Source organism: Grammomys surdaster, unplaced genomic scaffold, assembly GCF_004785775.1.
Source record: "Grammomys surdaster isolate TR1022 unplaced genomic scaffold, NIH_TR_1.0 126035, whole genome shotgun sequence".
Classification (NCBI taxonomy): domain Eukaryota; kingdom Metazoa; phylum Chordata; class Mammalia; order Rodentia; family Muridae; genus Grammomys; species Grammomys surdaster.
Window position 1 is genome coordinate 6547461 of NW_021620848.1, and position 6039 is coordinate 6553499.

Consider the following 6039-nt stretch of genomic DNA (forward strand, 5'->3'; position numbering starts at 1 on the left):
CTGTCTGCCTGGAGGCTGTTTTGAAGATGTTCACTGCATTTTTCATTCATACTTGTAAGAGACCGTAAATTTTAACTTCAGTTTTAGGTTGTTGGATTTTCCAGTTCAGGACAGAGAAGAGTTGATCCAGTCTGTAACCACATGTTTACAGCACTGGCCAGGATAGAACAAAGAAAAGGACTCAAAAGACTTGATTGTGTTTTCAAGTACATTGTTTCTTGTGAGGCCTCATAGAATTCTGAAGATCCCAGTTCAAAAATCATGCTCCCTCTGCACTGTCCTGCCTAGAGCATGACCTTGGTTGGTTTCTATCTACTGTCCTTATGAGAACGTGTTGAACGTGCTGAATGTGTTGATAATGTCTCCATCACCAAGTGCTGTGCACAGCAGGCTACCATCTTTCACTTGCATTCACAGGCCTGCCTGGTATGTGTGGACCAGCCCATGGGGACTCTGTGGATAAGTTAGGGCTGTCTGTCTCTTATAGTGAGGCACATGGCATCAGGTGGAGAGCAGGTCCAGGCTCAGGTGAGGGTAGGATTTGCCTAAAGAAGATGCTAAAAAGATGCAGGCAGCTTTTTTTGGATCTGCTCTGTAGCCTGAAGGGTTAGGTGACAGGAAGCTGAAAGCCATTGTTAAAATAGGTTTTAGAAATCTAGAAACTTGGCACTCATAACAAAAATTGTGGATCTTCCCTAAAAGATTCTGGGGAAGGGACAGCAAGAAGGCCCCATGAGTAAAGGCACCTGCCTCCACCCTAATGACCTGAGTTCAATTCCCAGGACACACATGGTGGAGAGAACCAACCCCAATGGGATGTTCTTTGACCTCCCCAGATCTGCCATGGCATCTATATATACAGAACAATTTTTTTAAAGATTCCAGGAGAAGGGACTAGAGAGGGAAATCAAAGATAAGGAGGACTTGTTCGTCTTGCAAAGGACTCCAGGCTCTGTCCCAGCACCCACATTGTCACAGGGAGTTCACCAAAGATGACCATTCATACACAGCTTATAGTCAATTCAAATAGCCTTCTGGAATGCCAGCTTGGGACAAGTATTTGGGGACCCAGATATAGCCCCAAGTGTTCAGAGCACGAGATTTCCAAAGACAGAAACTTCATACTGGCATCTTGTGTTAAGACAACCAGTCCAGAATAAGACCACTACCACAAGTTAAAGCCAAATTTGAAGCAAGTTTTAATTAAATACTGGCCAGATGGATGGACTCTTGCCAAGTCAATCCCCAGGTCCCCAGGAAATGGCTAGGAGTCACATTTTGCAGGGGCCTAAAAAGGTAGAACCCACAATTCATTGCATTTCCCATCAGGACCAATAAAGAGCAAGCATAGACCTTGACATAATTTCCTGCCCACGGACCTCCTGCCCACATGTGATCAAGCACATCTGGTGCAGATGTGTCAAACAAACACAGGACAGATAGGAACGTAATTGTCTTAACTGAAAACAGAACCCTTAACCTACAAGGTATATTTTTCTTGTTTTGGTCTCCCAATAACTTGCAAGGTGTATTGTTCATGTTCCTGTTTTGTCTCATGCCTGCTTGGCAGCTTCAGGGGGCAGGCTTTGCAGAAGCAAGCAAACAATTAGACAGAAGCCATTCTGATTAGCTGGAGGAGGTTCCACATCAGTAGGCAATTTAATAGACGTTAAGATACGTTAGCTGGGACATCCTGACCTAGGGATCCTAAAATAGAATTAGCAATTGTCCAAGGGATTCTCCATCAAGGAGATCAACCTAAAATGGCCCCAGCAAGAATACAAAATGGAGGAGCCTCTGCACTGTCTTGCCTGTCACAAAAGGCAATAAGTTGCAACTCAGTTCTAGGAGATCCAACACTCTCTGGCTTCCTCGGGGACCAGGGACACATATGGTGCACATTTATACATACAGGCAAATGCCCCTAAAATTAAAAGTAAATAAATCCTTAAGATTTTGCTAGGGAAGGGAGAAACAGGTTGGAAATCAAACCCTCTGTGAATACACCACAAAGCTGTAAGAGGTCTATTGTTAATTTTTAGTTTTAGCTCTGATTCTCCCCCTAAAAGTCAACAAAATTGCTATCCATTGTGTCCATTTGCTTCCTTCTTCCCTGAAACCCCTGCAGTGTTCCCAAGGATCTCACTGAGAGTGTTCATTCAGGAGAGGAGAAATTCACCCAGCAACAAGATGTACCTCTCTGACCTATGACCTCACCAGGAATGGTCTCTCTCTCTCTCTCTCTCTCTCTCTCTCTCTCTCTCTCTCCCTCCCTCCCTCCCTCCCTCCCTCCCTCCCTCCCTCTCTCTTTCTCTCTCTCTCTCCTCAGAAAAACATTCTACAGACAATGAATCTGTCTTTCCCTAAGCTTGCCCGTGCATAGAAGACATCCAAAATGCCTACAGGCATTTTGCTACCACACTGATGCTCAAAGCCAAGAGAGATGGTGAGAAACCTAGACTTAGTGGCTTCAGTCCGATACCAACGCCTGTAGACTTTGGACTCACAGATCCTGAAGCAATTTGGTTTGGGCTGGTTCTCTATCACATACAGTCCAACACATCCTATTAAACCCAGCACAGGACAGCTTTCCCCCCATGATGCACTAGAATCTGTACATGTAATTTTCTACCACTTAGCAGGAGTCCTAAGTTGAGTTAAGCCAGAACCACAGATTTCCAAGAAGGAAGCTGGCTTTGTCCAAAGCAACCTCCCACTTCCCTTTAAGGAGCACCCTGTTGTGTGATGCTGTCCCTGGGCAGGTGTGAAAAAAATCCTACTAACCCAGATAGTGAGCCAACTGTAGAACAAAGTTAGGATTCAACTGAAGTCCAATTTGATGAACCAAATGGGTTTACTGGGGGTCACCTACAGGACCAGTATGTCTTAGAGACAGCTGTGTCATCAAAGTCCACCACAGAATGGGATATGGCTCACAGAAACTGGGAACCTGGACCTCACAGAGCTGACAGCTCAACAGGCTCAAGGGTGTGTCTCTTCCAGGCCCTTTAGTTATTCTGAGTTGCTTTGAGGCAGCCTGGCTTCTCTGACGGTGTCTTTCGGTGTCATTAACAGCTTATACAAACTTGAGAAGGGAGAGCCCTAGCAGATCTGGTCAATTTCAGGGACTTCCTGAAGCTTTAGTGTTGTTTACTTCTGTCCTGAGCTTCATGGGTTTCCCTCTGAGATAAAAATATTTTATCTCTGGGAAAAAAATGCTCACAGGCTTGAATAACAATCTCCAGTTCTGCTTTGCATTTTCAGCATGTTACACTTAGCAAGTCAATTGCTTTGACTCCTGAGAGCCTCCCTTTGGAGGTAGGCAAGGCAGGCATAGAGTCAAGTGTAAGCCCCTTGGCACAGTGCTCAAGGGTTTTTGCCTACTGCTCAGCTTTGAAGTCTGGCACTCCCAAGCTGCTCCAGCCATATATCAGTGCTCCAGTCTCCCCACAGCACCCCACCTCTGTTTTTGCTACAGCCCTGTTTGTAATGATGATCTGTTTCCACACTCAACCCACCACCACTTCCACCTGGAAAATTCCTCTTCTGTCACACTCTGGCAATGACTCAGAATCTCTCCTCCTCTGTTGCCCTCAACCCTGGCAATGACTCAGAATCTCCAGAGAAAGGACCCCAAGGGAATCATGCTTCTAAAAAGCTCCCTGGACAGTTTCAGGGCCCAGCCAGAGTTGGAAACAAGAGTGTAAACACACACAGCTCTCTCAGGCTTCCTACCATACAAACTTCACCCCAGGCTCTACTCTACAGTTTACATACAGAAGCCATTCCATAATTGGAGTGGTGTGGACCAAGAGGAGGGAAGCTGGGAAGAGGAAACCAGAGGGAGGAGGGGAGGGAACAGGCCCTGTTTAGTTCCTTGCACTGGTCTGGCACCTCTGTGGAGAAGGGCTTTTGAGACATTTGAGGGAATGTCCAAAAGGGAGCTTTGATGCTGGTGTGCTAGCAGAGATCCAGGCCTACAGGGATCACACTGGACACCAAGGAATCTCTCTTCTGTGTTCCAAAGGCTGCAAACAGGTATATCCAGGGGCATCTCTGGCTATGGCAGTTGCCAATGCAGAGATCTCACCAAAGAGTCTTTTGAGCAGCAGGATGAACAGAAGGGACCAGATATAAGAGCTGGTACAGGTAGACATCACAGTATGTGGCTCTGTGATGATGCATGGTGCCCACTTCCTACTCCAGGGAATGTACTTGGCTTTAAGCTCTATCCCCACCACTGCTCTAATAAGGCTCTTATCCTGACCAACAATAATAAAAATGTTGGGATTGGTCTGGAGAGGTGGCTCAACTGTTAAAGAGAACTTGATGCTCTTCAAAAGGACCCAGGGTAGATTCCCAACACACATGGCAGCTCACAAGTGTCTGCAACTGCAGTTCCAGAAGACACAATGCCTTTTTCTCACCCGCTCAGATCACACTATCCATATACATATATGTACGTAAAATACTCATACACATAAAAAAAAATTTTAAATTGTTTTTAGCCCTTTCTCGTTCCAGCCTGTGCGAACCAAGCTTGTGGGCCAGTGACACCCAGAAATTAAAAGGTTTTTGGAACCCAGGGGGGTCACGGATGGCTGCTCCATGGCTGTCATCATGCCACAAAATGAATATGTTGGGTTGTACCACAAACAATATGAATATCGTTTGGACTACTATGAGAAAAAGAGAAAGAAAGAAGGTCGGGGGAGGCCTATGAACATTCAAAGAAGGCAAAAAAAGAAAAAAAAAAGAAAAAAGAAAGATTGGCCTGAAAGCTAAGCTCTACCATAAACAGCGCCATGCCGAGAAAATACAAATGAAAAAGACTATTAAGAAGCATGAAAAGAGAAATACCAAGCAGAAGGACGATGAGAAGACTCCACAGGGAGCAGTCCTTGCCTGTCTGCTGGACAGAGAGGGGCAGTCGAGAGCAAAAGAACTTTCCAACACACTTAAGGAGAAATGAAAAGGCGGGAAAATGGGAGGCCCCTCTACCCAAAGTTCATGCCCAAGGAGAAACAGAAGTATTGAAAGTTATTCCAACAGGAAAAAGAAAAAAGAAGGCATGAAAGAGAATGGCTACTAAAGTCTGTTTTGTTGGTGATGGTTTTACAAGAAAACCACCTAAATATGAAAGGTTCATTAGGCCAATGGGTCTACGTTTCAAAAAAGGCCATGTCACATACCCTGACCTGAAAGCTACTTTTTACCTGCCTATACTCACTGTGAAAAAGAATCCATCATCCCCGTTATTTACAACCCTGGGTGTGAAGTGAATGTGAGTGAGTTGGGCCTTGTGACACAGGAGGCAAGGTTATTTAGGGAAAGTATGCCCAAGTTAACCAACAATCCCGAAATCGATGTGTTTTATATACCAAGAAAACGCAATCTTGCTGGTTTGACAGTGACATCATTCAAGTGACTCCACTCACTATAGAACACTGTCAGGAAAACACCATCGCTGTGACCTTTCTGAACTACCAAGCAGCCTTTCTCCATGTGCAGTCATCAAGAAGTATTTATTAAGTTGTAAAGAAAAATAAAACACTGCCAAATTTTACAGTTAAAAAATGTTTTTAAAATTTGGGTACAGGTAGTGGTAACAGCTTACATCACATTATATTTCTGTAATATCATTGAATTTTATGCCTGAGAGTGACTAAAATTAAATCCCGTCATACACAGCTTGGTATATAAAAAACAAGACAAATAAAAAAAATACTGGACATGGTGGCACATACTTAGAATCTCAGCTTTGAGGATGAGAAGATTTGCAATTCATATCAAATCTGGGCAACTTAGTGAGACCCTTTCTTAAAACCAAATAGAACAGATTCAGGAAAGGGAGAGGAAGTTGCTCAGAAGGTAAAGGAGCTTTCAGATCAAGCTTGGTGACCTGTCTTTGATCTCAAGGACCCACATAGTGGCAGGAGAGAAGATGGGACTCCTCAAAGTAGTCCTTTGATCTGTACATACACACACCCCCCACACACAGAGAGAGAGAGAGAGAGGGAGAGGGAGAGGGAGAGGGAG